General features: G+C 43.5%; 1 protein-coding gene across 5 annotated transcripts in view; it reads left to right on the forward strand.

The window, feature by feature from the left end:
- RAD51B (RAD51 paralog B) overlaps positions 1–18,301 on the forward strand; it is a 631,962-nt gene that overhangs the window by 524,501 nt on the left and 89,160 nt on the right. The gene's annotated exons all lie outside the window — the stretch shown is intronic.

Raw genomic sequence — 18,301 nt, forward strand, 5'->3', positions numbered from 1 at the left:
TGGATGGCACAGGCCCATCTATTCTCTTCCTCCTTTGTCTGCATTGTGTTGGGGCCACTGGGTGGATGGAGGTGTCATGTTTTAGATGAGCTATTAAACCAGGGTCTTGATCACATGTGGTGATTAAAGATCCCATAGCACTTTCCCCCAACTGTTAACCGTTCAGATATAAGTTTGGAGAATTAAATTCTACGCTATGACAGGTTTCAGAGTAGCAGCTGTGTTAGTCTGTATTCGCAAAAAGAAAAGGAGTACTTGTGGCACAAATCCCCCATTCGATTTTCAGTAGGATACACTATTCTTTTTCACTTCCTATCCTAAACTGTTGTGTAGTGTTGCTGTGCACTATTAAATAGCCATTGCATTCCACCACAGAAATGGCTGCATTTCAGTGATGGATGTAGTGATTCCTTTATGTAGTTTGTAAACTGCTTTGGAATGCTGCAGGACAAAGTGCTAAACAGTATAAATGTAAAATAGTATCATCTCTCTAGATAATCATTTGGTGTTCTACGTTGTTCCCATATTAGTAACCATCACCCCGTCTTGCCCTGTATATAGGAGGGCTTTGATTACCAACAGAGCTGTGTTGCCCAAAAAATCCATCTGTGTGGGCACATATTGAAATACCAAGTGTACTTAAGCTGTGACATTGTTTGCAGAAAAGACCTTATCTCCACAGCTCCCATTAGTCAGTGTGTTCAGGAAACATAGCTTTGGGGTGCTACTTTGGGAACTACATAAAAAAACGTGCAGATACTGCACAACATTTTCTATTAATAGTTAATTAGCTTAATAAAAACAGCTGAGTAATCAAGTTTTATTGGCATGACTGCCCATAGAAAACAAATTTCACATTCACATGCATGATCATCTGTGGAAACTGTATTTTATAGTTCCATGTGTGAGAATTCACACTGGAATTCTTATATGGTCATCCAATCAGGAAAGAGAAGCAATACTATGTGATTTACCTGACCAGTCACAACAATACACCCAGCTCAAAAAGCAGCTGTTATTAAATAATCATATTTTTGATCAGTCCATGCTTATTAAGTCTCACACAAATTAATTGAATAAGTTTGAATAATTAATATTTTTGAGGGCATTTTAATTTTCAGCTGACCTTCATTTAATACCTCCTTTGGCAAAGATAAAAGAATGAAATGCCCCCTACCTTCAAGGAGGTCTTGGCAGTTGTACCACAATGTTTGGGCTTATTTAGGGTTAACATTTGCAGCTGTTTGTTCTTCAGAATAAATCCATTATGTCATCTCATCTCACCATGGTGTCATGGCAAAATTGTCATCATACTGTTGTGCAATATCACAGTGACATCATATCACAATACAGAGTGACTGCATCAAGACATAAGGTTATCATGTCACTATATGATGTCACAAGGTGCCAATATTATGCTGGCATGAAATAGTTTTGGGAATCATTGCCACTCGCAGGATATGAAATTAGGACGAATCTGTTGCAATCAGGATGATCCTACAAAGTTCAGAATGGTTGGCATCTGTAAGTAGCTAAATTATTTCAAACTTGTTACGATAAGTTGCTCATCTCATTAGCAAGTCTTTGGCTCAATTGCTTCAAAGTGAAAAGTTCCAGACAGTAATCCTCCCCTTCTCTCATCTAGGGCTTGATCCTGTGCCCGTTGAAGGGAATGGTAAAGCTCCTATTAACTTCAGTGGGGAAGGATCAGGCACATAGTAATCTTTTGGGGTGAATGCTAGTGGATATGTGCAAGCAAAACAGCATTTGGTAGGCCTAGTTTATCGAGTTATTTCACTTGTACCTCAAAGTAACATTTCCTGTTCCACAACTGCCATTGCCAGTACCACACATTGTTTAGAGAAGTTCCTCCCTAGATTCACACGCACACTCAATTGATCATGAATGAACCTCAGAGCAGTTATTAATCTTATTGCCCTGATGCACTCTAAACCCTCTTCTAATCCAGCTTCTGTTCTCATGGACAATGAATGCAGTGAGATGAAGGCAGGATCAGTGCCAATGTGGAGCTGCCCTTTTTACTAGCCATTACAGCAGGGGTTTGTACATCAACAGCAGTGCTTCTTCCTTCAGCGTATTAAGGGAGCGGGGAGTGAAGGGGAATTAGAAGGGTCAGAAGTTATGCTCTAGGAGGGATGATAGAGTCTCACCCTGGCTTTTGGTGCCTGGTGAATTTCTGGACTGGGCTCCTTGTATTTAATGGCTGACCTAACAAGACGTTGCAGCCCTCCTGCCATTTGGAGAGCAATGAAGAGCTCAACAAGAATTAAGAAAGAGTGCATTGTGCCTTTGATCCAATGGACAGTATTAAATCTGCCAGGCTGTGAAATAAAATCTCAGTGGAGCCTCAGTTCACTTTCTAAGAGGCTTAACACTGAGTTATAAGTTCCCTTTCCTCCGCCATTGGTTGTAGACTATTCTTCCTTATGTACTGCCGGTGGTGCTGTGGAGAAATAGGGCCTTCATGAGCCCAAACTGGTTATAAGCAGCTGGTTGAGACCAGTTAGAGGCCTACAGTTGGAATAGCGGGAAGATAGATGCTGCTTGAGTCTTTTTGTTCTTTCTTGTGCTTTGAAGTGTCCCTCTGCCTCACACACAATGCTAAAGCCTTGCTGCACGCCCACAGAGGAAAGCCAAAACTGTTGGTGGTGCTTTTTTGTCAGTGTTTTGAGCAGCATTTGCATGACAGGGCTGGGTCCAGTGCCATTACTTTATGCCTTCTGGAACCTTGGGTGTTGGAACAATTTTTATAGTGGGGGTGCTGATAATGGAAACCATGGAGACAATGTATTTGGTGTATGTTATTATTACTTCAAGACGGGGGATGCGATAGCACCCCGGCACCCCATAGTTCCAGCACCACTGTCTGAAACCTTATCCAAATCCCAGTCAGCACTGCATGCAAATAGTCGACTCCAAAGCTGGTAGAGTGAAGAAGTCCACTGCCATGCAGTCATCCCTTGAGATAGTTTTACTTGGATCAGGAGATGGTCAGAGAACAAAGTTAAGTATAGGGAAGATTTTACAGCAATTAATCAAGGGAGCTTCAAGCAGTGACCATCCCTTCCTCTTCAAAGCAGCCTCTCTAACAAAAAAGTAAAGTGTTGGAAGGAGTGTAGCGCCGGACAAGCTGGCAAATAGCCACCTTGGGAACGACCACTTTCTTGAATACTCAATATTGAGGCAACTTAGCACTCAGGTCTGAAAATGAAGTACAAAGCTCCAATTGGGATTTTGGGATGCAGAATCTAAACAAGTCCAAATATGAAAATCCATAGATTTGTGCCTAAAAATTTGTTTGTTTGAATATCTGATCACTTTAGCCGCACTCCTCCAGCTTTGTCTGCTCCCTCTCTGCTGCTGTTGTGGAGGAGCTGGTTGTGTCTCCATGGTTAATGTTGCAGTGAGAATTCCGATCGAAGCCATATGTTGGGCCCCCCTGCCCCACTCTAACTTTCTGTAGAAAGGCAATTGATATGAAAATGACTGTGCTTAGTTTAAGGAAGGGGAAGGATTTTACTGAGATTTTTTTCAAACTTGCAAGATGAATACTCAAACCTTAGCCCTTTTTGAAATGTAAAATAAAGATCTTGTGATTTTTTTCCAGCCACCACTAACTGAAACAGAATACTCTGTAAACTCAAACATTCATTGCTAGATTGTTTCCCACTCCCATGCATAGTATGGGCTGTTGGAATGTTGGTTTTGAAACAAAAATGGTGTTTTATGGATTATTCATAGATATTAAGGTCAGAAGGGACCATTATGATCATCTAGTCTGACCTCCTGCACAACGCAGGCCACAGAATCTCACCCACCCATTCCTGCGATTAGATCTCTACCTGCCACTTAGTGGTAAAAATTTTAATTACCATTAATTAAAGTTTTAATGAATGAAGTTTTAACTGCTTGGTGAATAAAGTTTTCTTTACTAAGCATGTAGCAACTGAAGTCTTAACATGGCACAGTAAGTGACTAATTGTCAGCTACTGGGGTTCAGGGAGTACTGTGTGGGTTTGGAGGGATTAGGAAAGGCTTCAGTCTATGGTGTGCAGGGACTTTAGCACCCAGCAGTCCTGATGAGGTGCAGTGGTTAGAACCTCCATTCCAGGGGACCTTATATGAGCCAGCAGAGCTGGGGTCCCCTCCTGTAGGCCTCAGCAGAGGGACACCGATACTGTAATTTACACAGTACTTCAAATATAGGAGTGGGAGGGGAAGAGCTGCATTCAGGAAGGCCAAACTATTGTTTGGAACTGAGGTGTACAGGGGTAGTGGTGACTGTCAAAAGGGATAAAGAAAACAAAGTGAAATATCATGAAGGGAGAAGGGAAGCAGTCATGCAGAAGGCCATGAAGATTTGTGAGATTTTTGGAATAGTCTGCCAAGGGGGACCAGAGAAAGCACTATTACCTGAGATTTAAAATTAGACCAGACAAAACAATGGAAAATCCACTGCACTAGCCCCTTTGGGAGAGACTAGATAAACCACCAGGTCTCCTTTTGCCCTCTGCAAGTTTACTTACTCTTTTGCAACTATCCCTGAACATTTCCATTCCAAATAATCATTTGCCCTCCCTGAATATGAGAACTCTTCCCCTCCCCCTCCGCCTTCCCTTTTAAGAAAGGAGCTGTATTTGATGCATTGTGTAAGTTGTCTCTGAAGCTGTATGTTGATCCCAGGGGTGCGAGCTCACAGTACTGATGAGGGTACGAGTGATCAACTACAGGCGTTCCTGTTGCTGGGTTTGCTGACGGCCTGACCATTTTTAAGACTTCAACAGATGTTTCTGTTTAGAAACTATTGGCATCTTTATGGACTGTTTTTTCCATTCTTCCCTCTCCCCCTGTGTCCCAGCAGCAATGAATTATGTAAGACTACATTCCAACCTTTTCCTTATTAATATTTCGGTAGACACATCCCTAAGAAGTGGATCCATGTTTTCCTCTCATACTTCTGAGGGCATGGACATTTTCTTGCATGTGTGTGCATGCACATTCACCCAGAGACCGTTAAAACACATACACACGTGCTCTCTCACATCCTCACAAGTTTATTTGCTTCTTTAATTCATTCAAAACTCCAAAAAGCAGACACTAAACATGTCCCATGAATAGTTTCAGGTTTTCCCTTGGTCTTCATATTGCAGTCCTACTTGCTATGCTCTGTGCATAGTCCCTACACCAAGGAGCTAAGTTCTATCTGCATTTGTATCTTCGCACAACTGACTACACTGCTGGTGCTTAACAAATAGCAATAAATAATAATAAGCAATGGAAATAGATGTAGCAGTTGCTGTTTCTGTTTGCAGCCAGACTTGCAACTGCACTAACAAACGTGATCCCAGGTTTAGTGATTTATCTGACCGTTATTAAAAAATAAATCATTCAGACAATTGTGCGTGGGCTACATGCGCTAAACCAGTTTATTTGCATTCTTGATAAGGTAATCCCAAAAAGTACACTGTGTAATGTGTACAGGCCAAACTGGTGCTGTCTGGTTATACTTAACCAGTTTACATTTTGCTGAAAAACTTAAAATCTGGCAATTGGTTGGATTAAATTTTGAAAAAGATTATGTAAGTAGTGTATGCAGAGCCATATGCAAAACATTTTACCTGTTGATTCATGAATTGGATGCATTTTCCTCTTCAGGAAACTTGGGGTGGCACAACCATTTTTCATACTCACTATTTGTCTATCATCTCTTCCTCCTCCTTTCCCTTTTTTATAAATCTGATTTAAGCCTTCAGTTTTTTAAATTTACTTAAAGTAACTAACTCAGATTGCTGGAGGCGTGCCTACTCTGCTATGTTTAGATTTCCCTCTGGATTTGAACATACCAGGATTTTTTGATCTGGGATTTTGGACTGGCCCAGTTTAAAGACATTGCAGAGACTAAGAGCAGAAGTAGATCCAAGCATTACCATAGTCTAAGGGAGTTTTTGCACTGAGCTCATCTGTGAGGACTGAATCTGTGACCTTTGATACAAAAAGTGGCCTCTACTAATTAAGCTAAAGAATCATAGAATCATAGAATATCAGGGTTGGAAGAGACCTCAGGAGGTCATCTAGTCCAACCCCCTGCTCAAACCAGGACCAATCCCCAACTAAATTATCCCAGCCAGGGCTTTGTCAAACCTGACCTTAAAAACCTCAAAGGAAGGAGATTCCACCACCTCCCTAGGTAACGCATTCCAGTGCTTCACCACCCTTCTAGTGAAAAAGTTTTTCCTAATATCCAACCTAAACCTCCCCCACTGCAACTTGAGACCATTACTCCTTGTTCTGTCATCTGCTACCACTGAGAAAAGTCTAGATCCATCCTCTTTGGAACCCCCTTTCAGGTAGTTGAAAGCAGCTATCAAATCCCCCCTCATTCTTCTCTTCTGCAGACTAAACAATCCCAGTTCCCTCAGCCTCTCCTCATAAGTCATGTGTTCCAGTCCCCTAATAATTTTTGTTGCCCTCCGCTGGACACATTTCAATTTTTCCACATCTTTCTTGTAGTGTGGGGCCCAAAACTGGACACAGTACTCCAGATGAGATCTCACCAGTGTCGAATAGAGGGGAACGATCACGTCCCTTGATTTGCTGGCAATGCCCCTACTTATACAGCCCAAAATGCCATTAGCCTTCTTGGCAACAAGGGCACACTGTTGACTCATATCCAGCTTCACATCCACTGTAACCCCTAAATCCTTTTCTGCAGAACTGCTGCCTAGCCATTCGGTCCCTAGTCTGTAGCAGTGCATGGGATTCTTCTGTCCTAAGTGCAGGACTCTGCACTTGTCCTTGTTGAACCTCATCAGATTTCTTTTGCCCCAATCCTCCAATTTGTCTAGGTCCCTCTGTATCCTATCCCTACCCTCCAGTGTATCTACCACTCCTCCCAGTTTAGTGTCATCTGCAAACTTGCTGAGGGTGCAGTCCACTCCATCCTCCAGATCATTAATGAAGATATTGAACAAAACCGGCCCCAGGACCGACCCTTGGGACACTCCTATTGATACCAGCTGCCAACTAGACATGGAGCCATTGATCACTACCCGTTGAGCCTGACGATCTAGCCAGTTTTCTATCCACCTTATAGTCCATTCGTCCAGCCCATACTTCTTTAACTTGCTGGCAAGAATACTGTGGGAGACCGTGTCAAAAACTTTGCTAAAGTCAAGGAATAACACGTCCAGTGGTTTCCCCTCATCCACAGAGCCAGTTATCTCGTCATAGAAGACAATTAGATTAGTCAGGCATGACCTGCCCTTGGTGAATCCATGCTGACTGTTCCTGATCACTTTCCTCTCCTCTAAATGCTTCAGAATTGATTCCTTAAGGACCTGCTCCATGATTTTTCCAGGGACTGAGCTGAGGCTGACTGGCCTGTAGTTCCCGGATCCTCCTCCTTCCCTTTTTTAAAGATGGGCACTACATTAGCCTTTTTCCAGGCATCCAGGACCTCCCCCGATCGCCATGAGTTTTCAAAGATAATGGCCAATGGCTCTGCAATCACATCCACCAACTCCTTTAGCACTCTCGGATGCAGTGCATCCGGCACCATGGACTTTGATTTAGTTGGGGATTGGTCCTGCTTTGAGAAGGGGTTGGACTAGATGACCTTCTGAGGTCCCTTCCAACCCTGATATTCTATGATTCGTGCTCATCCAGCTTTTTTAAATAGTCCCAAACCACTTTTCTCCACAGAGGGCTGGTCACCTCCTCCCCATGCTGTGCTGCCCAGTGCAGTAGTCTGGGAGCTGACCTTGTTCATGAAGACAGAGGCAAAAGGAGTGACTTCATTACTGGGTAGCTACAGTAGGCTCTTACTTTCCCTGTGGACTATCTAGTAGAAAAGGATGTGATGCTCTTAGCCAGTTTGTTAATTGGGGGTGGGGGGGTTGGTTCAGGCCCTTCTGTAGTTATTGCAGCAAACCTGCTCTGTAAATCCTCCTTGTATCCTTCTGCTACAGAAGTACATTTTAAGAAATGTAATTTGTTGTCCATCACTGTGAATGTGAATATCTTGTCCTAACTGAATAGGGTTCAATATTTCCAGCTATGTTTGAAATGAGCTTTTTGGCTTTTTAATTTTTTTGTGAATCTGCTGTAGCTGAAAGGTGCTGAATGGACAGCCTTGGGGGCTAACATCTTCCATGTATCTATATTGTAGGTACAGCTCAGGCAGCAACTGAGCAAAACCCCAGATCCCTCACATTACCTTACCAATGTGCCTCAGCCCTGATCTGAAGGGATCACTGCTAGAGTACAAAACTGAGTCCATAGTCCATTTATTTCTTGGCCTCTCAACTGAGACTGCCCAACAAGGGAACCAGTAGCAATGATGGTTTTAATGATGTGGCCTCGTACAGCTGATGAAAAGATTCTAGCAGTTAGAGTCTTCTGCCTGTGAAGAGTTAGAGCATGGCATTGGCAGTGCAAGCATTCCTTATGCTATCCTGCTTTTAGGCCTTTTTAAAGTCCATCTCTACCCATAAAGAAGATAGAGACACAGTGGGGAATATCTTTTATTAGACCAACTTCTGTTGGTGAGAGAGACAAGCTTTCGAGCTACGCAGAAAGCTTGTCTCTCACACCAACAGAAGTTGATCCAATAAAGATATTCCCTCACCCACCTTGTCTCTCTAATATCCTGGGACCAACAGGGCTACAACACTGAAAACATAAAGAAGATAGTCTATGTTATATTCTACTTTTAAGATGGACCAAATTCATACGCTAGCATGAGGTGGGTACAACTGCCATTGAAGTCAGTGAAGTAGGCCACTGACACCCACCTTCTCCTAGGAGTGGGTCTTTCTCTGGACAGAATTGAGAAATTTCTCAGTAGGCTAGGATGGGTGACGCTTCCTTTGTCACTGCCTGTGCTGTACCTGGTCTGTTGACAGAGGGCTCTAGTTTCATAGTTCACAGGCAAGCACCTTTCACCAGTAATGTATTCACTTAAAAACTTTGTACAATAGACGGTTTGGTTCGGCTTTGCATTTTTTAACTCTTATCCAGTAGATAAGCTATTACTGTTTGAGTGGTTATTCTCTACACTTTTAATGGGGAATACCACTGGAACTGGTAATATTTTTCTTACTGATATAAAGGAAAAAATGTTGTAACTGTACCCCCCTGCTTCACAGAGCTTGATGTTTTATTAACACCTTAGAAATATTAGTGGTACAAATCCTAACCACAGCCTGTTTTTGTTATTACCATTATTTTTAGGAAATAGTATTTTACAAATAGTCATACAGCAAGCTAGTGGAGAGCCAGGATTAGAATTCAGGAATTCCTGGCTCCCAGTCCTGTTCTTACTCCACTACACCACACTGTTTTCTGCTTTTCCTATGGAGAGTTAACTTCACTTCAGGTTCTAGCAGAAGATGCCAAGCTATGAGCCCTTATCCAAGAACAAAGATCTGAAAAAACACCAAATGGAGCACATAAACAGACTTGCCACGGAACTTGATACTCTCTTTTCACAGAGGTCTCGGTGCTGAAGGTCTGCTCAGACCTCTCCCCGTTAAAAATCAACTCTCCCAGCTACCTGGACCTGTGGCTCACTGGCTGAAGGCTTTTGGCAAGCCCTGTTTTGTATGGTTGTATGGCTGATGATGCATTTTTACAGGTTTATTATATTTCCTCATATTCTGAGAACTGATCATTCCACTGTCAACAAACAAATCTCTTTGCCCAATAAACAATTTTCCTTTAGCAACTCAGTGCTCCCATACTATAGGGAGCTGTAAAAAACAGTGTTTACACTTTCTGCGATTATAAGAACATTAACATATAAACAGAGGGGAGATTTAAACAGGCTAAAACAACCCCAGCCTGGCCTGTTGGGAAGGGGTGACAAGCTGATCTTTCAGAGTGCTCACCAAGGATGTCAACTTTTCTGTAGATTTATTGCACGAATGAAAGGCTTAAGGGGATGGAAAGCTTTTGTCTGACAAAAGGAGGATCCATCAGGCTTAGAAATGGACTGAATGATGTCTTGCCTATAGAGATTTCCCTATGAGCATGTTTGGGGTGGGGGGGTGGGGGGGCAAAGGCAGGGGGTATTCCATTAGAAATCACTGGTGAGACCTTGGAAAGAATTCTCATACAATACTAGATCTGCCCAAGTGCTAAGAATGTGATTATTGCACATGGAACAAGCATGTGGCCTTAGGAAAAGAAGTACAAAATAATCTTGGTTTTGTGTAGTATCATTAATACACACTGCATCTCGAATGCTTTACAGTAAAATAATAAAGAAAATCATTTACCTCTCCTATCTTACCTATATATGCTATCCATCCACCCATCGTATTTCAAAGGTGCGCATCACCAGTGAGCAATAAGTACTAATATTGGGGTTACTACCAAATGACCCATCTTTCTTCTTATCATTAATGCAATTTCAAAACTGCGTGTGTTTTATTATAAATAAAATATTGAAAATAGAATAAACAATAGCACAAAAGAGAGAAATGAAAAGAACGAGGCAAGGGAGTTCTCACCACCAGGGGTGAGACTATGTGAAGTAACAGGCCGGAGATCAGTACCAGATGAAAAGGGGGAGAGGAGTAATGAGAGATGAGAGTAGGCTGGTGCAAATCTCTGTAGCATTTTAAAAACAAAGCGGGCAGTTCTGAAGTGGGTTATTCTGAAGTGAACGAAAGAAACCAATAGATGCAAAGTACTGTATTTTATACACTTTTTTTTTGTTACCTTCCCTTATTTTGCTGAGGGATGAAACCCATCTTGTCCTGGTGCAATGCCGTCATGTCATAGATCAATAGATAGCATAGCCTGAGCAAGCCGCTTGGTATTCCAATCTGACCCTGATATTTCACAGGACACCTCCCAATTTTAACTGGTTTAAATATCAGCTAGTGCAGATGCCTTAAACCTCCCTTGGAGTCCCAAAGCAATTTCTCACCCACTAGACAAATGCAGGGCTCTCATAAATATCCTTCCAATGGGATAAAGAATTAGGACTCCTAAAATTTCAAGACTTCATTTAAAAATTATACTACATTGAACAGGATGGCTCAGTACTAGCCAATGGGACATGGAGACTCTCATTTCTAGGTATCAGTTTGAATCTGATCTAAGTTGACAGTCCCTCTTAAATTATCATCTGATGTTTGTTCTAGTGACCATGTGAAATGAGAAGTTTTTTGTAAGGGATGCGTGGAGGCTCTTATGAAGTCCCAAAGGACAGGTGTCAGAATTACCAACCCCCCCACCATAGCTGGTACAAATCACTACCTTAGTTGGCAGGCTGATCAGAGTGGGTCATGGACTGAACAGGCCATGGAGAGTTAACTCCCCACTCACTCCTAGAGGTGTGAGGCACAGAAACAGTGGGTGTGAAGAGAAACATGCCCCGCTGCTGTTTTTGCTGTACCCATTCTGTGGGTAGAAGGTTTCAGGCTCCAGGGCTGTTGATCCATCATCTTGCATGAGCAAAAGCAGCCCATTTATTACAAGTAGGTTGGTAAATTATGGTGGAAGCCAGTACAGGGATTGAGTGGAGGCAAGCTAAAGTGCTGAACTGGCCTTGGGACTGGATTTGGGTCCACCCGCTGTGCCTTCCCTCCACTGGGGGTTGATAAATATCCTCCTTCCCCCAGCCCCATTTTCCACCGCAAAGAGCAGAGACAAGGGGACCCTTTCATCTTGGCACAGCCCTCTGCTGATTAATGTGATGCAATGTTCCCATGTACGCAGAGGCAGCAGTATGTCCGCCGTGTAATTAGGAGCGAGATAATGAATGCTTTAGAGGCTATTCAAGCACTGCTGCCCGCCTCCCTGCAGAACGAGGCTCTTTCTCAGCAGTTAAGCCAAGTGGAAGGAAGGGCGGCAGAAATCTCATTGGCTCCCTGCTTAATTGTACTGGAAACCGGGGCCTCACACTACAGAAAAGAAGAGTAAGGGTTGGTAGGGGAGAGATGGCAAGTGGGTTTCCTCTAACATTACAGGACCAAAGTTTTGTTGTTATTTTTAATGTGTTTGACCTTGTGGCAGAAGAAGCTTTAAACATACACATCTTGGCTTTGTATGTGCGTGCCTTTTTTGTTTCAAATCATATGAGAAAGCCATCATTTAATAAGCATAAGACTTTGCCTTCTCAGTAACCCAGGGGCAAAGATGCTGCTGCTGCTGCTTCATGGCCTTTGAAATGTGGGAAACAAGCCAGAGACACAATAGGTTTATTCTTTATTGTGAGACTTTACAGTTACAGCACCATTGTCTAGTTAATAGTTGCAAAAAGGACACTCCCCTTCTCCTGACCCCTATGCACACACAGGGAAAACAACCCATTGGTTCTAAACACTGCTACCCAAACTTCCCCAGATTCATATGAGAATCAAATGAGAAAGAAGCTGAAAGTTTGCCTGATCAGCTTGAAGCCAGTGAATCCATCCTTTTTATTAGAAATTAAGCTTACTCCCCATATGGTTTCCTAGATTATTTCTGATGTTTGCTAATGAAAAATCATTTTAAACTTCATAACTGAACACACAGCAGGCTAAATTCAGCTAAATGCAGTCAGATGTTAGCAGGTATAACTCCCAGAAGAACCAAATTCAATGGTAATATAAATGTGGTGTAAATTCGATAGTGGGTGTAAATTAGTCAGAATACAGCTTTGAACTAGATGGTAAAGTGAAGAAATTTGCAATGATTTGGTATTGTCGGTGTGCAAACTGAGTGCAACTTTCGCAGCAAGGGGCCAATGGAGGATTGGGAATAAAATAAAGCAATGCTCACACATGTTCAGATTTATGCCTGATCCATCCCAACAATCTCTAGAGTAAAATTCAACACTAGTATAAATAGGTACATTCCCATTAGCTTCAGTGATAAAATTGATCCCCACAGAATACCAAAATGGGGTAAGGCACACTTTATTTTGCACACACACTGGTGCCAAATGGATGCAAGTTACATTACTACATCACTTGCTCTCATTTTTAATCAACCCAATATGTAACTGAAACCACCATTTTCGGCTGGTTTTCACCCAGTTATCAGATAGTGGAAGCTCCCTGTGTAATTTTCAGGCTTTTCTTGCATATACAGAGCCAAAGGAAGAGATGGAATTGGATATGTAACATGATGATGCAGTTATGACAAGATCAGATTTTCCCCCCACCAGAAATGTATATTCATAACCACATACCACGTGCAACTGGAGTTAGTGGCAGGGAAGGCAGCTGTACAAAACAATCAAAGCCACCATTCCGTTGCTATCTCCCGGAAATCCCACAGAGCTATCCAGTCGTACACAGACACACATTAACTGATATACTTGCACACACACTCGTTACACCTCATTTTGGTCACGCTGTACCAATGCACAAAATACCACTCACACATGCTCGCTATGGCACTCGGATTTCCTGGGCCTCTCACGTGTGCCCTTTATTTTTATTCTTTTTCTCTCTCTCTCATGCCTGAGATCCGGAGAGTAAAAGTTGAGGAGTGGATAGTGGAAATAAAGTCAAGATAGCCCTGTCCAACCTGAGGGACGCACAGAAAGTAAATAACATAAAGGAGAAACACCAGAACCCCATTCCTAAAGCAGATTAAAATGTTTTCCAGAGTCTCCTCCTATTGATGAAGCTGGCTGGCAGGAAGTGATGCCACATGATGTAAGTGTTTCTTCCTCTAGAAGAAATACAGAATGTCCTTCAGAGGGTGCAAAGTCATTGATGGCATTGACTGTAGGTCTATAAACCATAGTATCTCTAAATATATCATAGGCAAACCTGCTGATGAAAAAACATTTGGTGATCTAACTGATGACTTCAAGTTTCATTCCTGTGCCAGTGAGCAGATTCTATCTGTGACTGATACTAAAAGAAATATGCACAAGAAAGAGCTAGACAAGAACCAGGATTAATTTGGTGTGTTGTAGAAGGACGCAACGTATCCCTACCCTACAACTTACCTGATGATGAAAACAAACCTCACCAGATTCTTATTTGAAGAGCTGCTTGTTCAGCATCTACCATGCATCATCTGGAGGATTTCCAAGTGAGTAAGGCATTCATTTACCACAAAGTTCCACTGATGTGACCTCTCTCAGGGCAACACACGAAGACACTGACACTTCTATAGTCACATAACTTTAATGGCATTTGCAATTTAGTTGTGTCTGCAAGAACACAGATGTTCTGTCCCTGCTAGTCACCGACTCCTCCCACACCCATGTTTATTGTTCAAAACGCTGAGTAAAGTTGGTTACAGCCACAAAATGAAAATATATTCCTATGGAAACTGTCTTGCAGAAGCTGCCATGTGAATCTCAGACATCTCTGCTGCCTTCCATGTCCTGACAGGATGAGATACTAGGTCAGATCTGCAGGTGTGGTGCAGTTTTTTTTAGTGAAACTGCCAGTATACTGTGGCTGCAAAACTGGTCCGAATTTCCTAGGGAGGATCGCTGCAGCACAAGTGTAATCCTGAGGAGGCATAGAGCCAACATTGGGATTTATATGCCATATACTCTCTTTGCTGCCACCATAGCAAGGGAAAGGGAGGTTGGACTGGGCCACTTCTATGCTATACCAATCCCAGCCTACGTTTTCTGCCTCTTATGGCTCTTACAGGCCAGCGTAAATCAGAGCAGTCCTCAGGCTGCTCTCGGACAGCCTGGGGAGGAAGAGGTACTCAGAATAGTACCAGGATCAGAGCAGTGTAAGGGTGAGTTTTAATAACTACCTTTGAACACCACTTGGCCTGGTTCTTCACTGCCCTGTGCATCTTGGCATGCAAAGTGAGTTCAAATTGGGTGCAAAATGCTATCAGATCAGAATGGTAACAGTTTATACTCACTTTGCATTCACTATGCACAGGTGTAAATGAATACACAAGATGCAAGGCACTGGAGAAGCAGTCCCTTCCTCTGACTTGTTCTCTGCAGGCCAGAATCTGGCCTATCATATAGTGTTCTGGAGGGGCAAAGGGGCTATAAAGCTGTCTTACTCAACCATCTGTGGACTGCCCCAGTGTGGAGGAATCCCCAGGTGGCATGGAGCTAGCGTGGCTGGCTCTGTGCCACTCCCTTCCCTGCCCATAGCACAAGGGATAGAGCCAAGGAAAAGGGGCATGGCAAGAGTTCTGTTGCACTCCAGCAATCACCAGCAGCCAGAATGGCCTTTGGCACAACTCAGAGCAGCCCTCAGAGGGCTGTTAGTTGTGTCAGGCAAAGAAAACTCCCAAAATGATGTTAAACTAAAACTTCCCCAAAATCCCATCCACACAATATGTATTTGGTCAGCTACTCCTTCCCACCAGGAGCCACATAACACATTGGTTCCTTCCCTGTGAGGCTGGGGTCAGTTTTAAATGGGCATTCCAGATGATGGGCATTTCACCATTTCCATTGGAATGTGATCTACAGTCTCATAGTATGGCAGATGAGGAGCTACTATGTAAAAAATCTAAGAATAGGGAGATATGATAATTTTATGAATACTATGTGTAACCTGGTCAGTGAGGTAGTTACTGTATTACTGAGTTATTTAACTTTCCTGTGTGACTGTACTGGTTTATTTTAATAGAGGTGCTGTTGGAAAAACAAGCAGGAAAGCAACAGAGTGGCTCTAGATCAGTGGTCTCCAACCTTTTTCAACACAAGATAACTTTTTAAATTTAAGTGCAACCCAGGATCTTCCCTGCCCCTTCCCCAAGGTCCCACCCTGCTCACTCCATCCCCACTCCCTCCGTCGCTCGCTCTCCCCCACCCTCACTCACTTTCACCGGGCTGGGGCAGGGGGTTGGGGTGCGGGAGGGGGTACAGGCTCTGGGCTGGGGCCAAGGGGTTTGGAGTGTGGGAGAGGCTCTGAGCTGAACCTGGTGCAGGGAGTTGGGGTGCAGGAGAGGGTGAGGGGTGCAAGCTCTGGGAGGGAGTTTGGTTGCAGGAGGTGGCTCTGGTCTGGGGCAAGGTTTTGGGCTACAGAAGGGGATACAGGGTGCTGGCTCTGGGAGGGGGCTCAGGGCTGGGGCAGGGGGTTGGGGGTGTAGGAGGGAATTTGGGCTGCAGGCTCAGGGCTGGGGCAGGTGGTTGGGGTGCAGGAGGTGGTATGGGGTGCTGGCTCCAGGAGGGGGCTCAGGGCTAGGGCTTGGGTAGGGGGTTGGAGTGTGGGAGGGGTGTGGGCTTCCATTGGGCAGCACTGACCTCAGGTGGCTCTCAGTCAGTGTCGCAGTGGGGCTAAAGCAGGCTTCCTGCCTGTCCCAGCCCTGCACCGCTCCCTGCTCACAGGGATTTGCTGGCCGATTCCGGGAGCAGCGCGGGGCCAGGGCAGGCAGGGAATTGCCGGACTTTTAGCAACTGGAGATGGACTGTCAGAGGCTCCAGGATCAACCAGTCGATCGCGATCCACTGGTTGGTGACCACTGCTCTAGATGAGCAACCTCCCAACACTTGGGGGTCAGTTACAGGATAATGGCCTATTTCCAGGCTCCATCCCAAAGTTACAAAGCAGTTTTGCCAAGCTGAGAGCCTAGACATCAAAGGGACACTAAACAATTCAAAAGACCCTCTGGAAAGAGTGAGGGAATCGTGAATGTGCTATTCCTGGGCATGGAACAGACACGCACCCTGCAGGATGTCTGAAAGCAACTCGGGCCTTCTCCAACTTCCAGGGACCAGTAAACCTTAGAGAAAGCAGGTTATTATTTTAAGGTCTGTTTTCTCTGGGATGTTTGAGTTTTAAATAAACAAATCTTTGCTTTAAGAAGGCTGTCTGGTGACTGGACACCACTTGTCATAGCTCCTGGAAGGGAAAGGACTACAGGTACTGAACCTAGCTAGAACCTGCTGAGGTAATCACAGCTAGCTGCTGGGGACTGCATCCAAGTCTCGTTCTAAAAGTGAGAGAATCGCATAATTCCATCCCAAGAGAGGAAATATTTCAAGGCCTGAGACCTCAGAGGGGGTGCGTTCAAGTAGACCAGGAGGGGTCAGAGGTTCAGTAAGCCCAGTAACTGACACATAGATCCACTGTTCCCTAATAGCCTACATTTCCTTTCCTTAGTTTCATCGCTTACCCAAAGATATACCCCGGTGCCTTTATTTTGCTAATGAAATGGCAGCACTCTTGGGATATCAACTTGTTGGAATTACCAGGGCATATTAAAAAAGAACAGCAAAAAGCATGTTCTTTATTATTGCAGTATAATGCCAAACCCAGTGATGCTTCCAGAAGGCAAGAGAGAGAGCAGAGCATAACGTGTCCCCGACCTGTCCAGAGGGACATAACAGAAGAGGTTTTATTTTATTTGTTTATACAGTGACTCAGTCTGTAGTAACTGGGCTAAAGTCCACTTAGAAATAAAGAGAACAAAATGCCTCCTGTTAGTACTGGACATTTTCCTCTTAAGATATCACAGAAAGGATTTTAAAAAAAAAAGAAAGAAAAGAAAAACTCCAGCAGGATGCAGGAAGCCACAGGCTTATAGGAATGTAGCAGCGCTTTGGAAAGGAAAACACAGCCTCAGACTTTCATCTGCAGATTTTTTTCTTCATTTGTCCTTAGCTTCTCTACAGCCCATTGCAGCTGAAAGCATTAGCAAGGCCAGATCACCAAAGACTACAGGGCATCTACACAGAGGGCAAGCACATGGGTGGGGGCAGATCACTGGATCCAGTGTTCCCCAGACAGAGAGGAAATACACTGGATTGTGCCAATCACTGGAGTTTAGCCTTCCAGGGGCTTCTGCAAAGAGAGAAATTGCACTGGTGTGGCTGTATTCCACAGCCACTTGATCCCATAGTCCCTTGTCAGATTGACAATCCTTCAATGGTCAGAATCCTGGATCCTAGAGAACCTGCTAGAGAGAATATATAGGGCATTGATTATTATTATTTTATTTTGCACATCTAATCACCTCCTTTATACAGGTATCTGAAAACACTATCTAAACATTAATTAAACGACACTGTCCCCTGTGTGGTATCAAGAAGTGTCTGAAATGTTTGCAGTGAAAGTATTTGAACTGGGAGGGAGCATGGGGCTGCATTTTATTACAAATGCAAACACTGTCTTAATATCAGTAAACTAAAATTTCATGAATTTTTTTTCAGATTTTTTTGAATGGAAATTGAGTAATTTTCAAGTGAAGGTGACTAGGCAGGAGAAGCATGCCAAAATGAAGTTCTGAATATAAAGATAACCATTTCACTGAATTTTGCAAACATACAAAATTGAAGGAGTTGGCAAGTGCCTCAGATGAAATGATGGCAAATTTCATGACTAATTTGTCACTCTTT

Source organism: Chelonia mydas, chromosome 6 (genome assembly GCF_015237465.2).
Source record: "Chelonia mydas isolate rCheMyd1 chromosome 6, rCheMyd1.pri.v2, whole genome shotgun sequence".
Classification (NCBI taxonomy): domain Eukaryota; kingdom Metazoa; phylum Chordata; order Testudines; family Cheloniidae; genus Chelonia; species Chelonia mydas.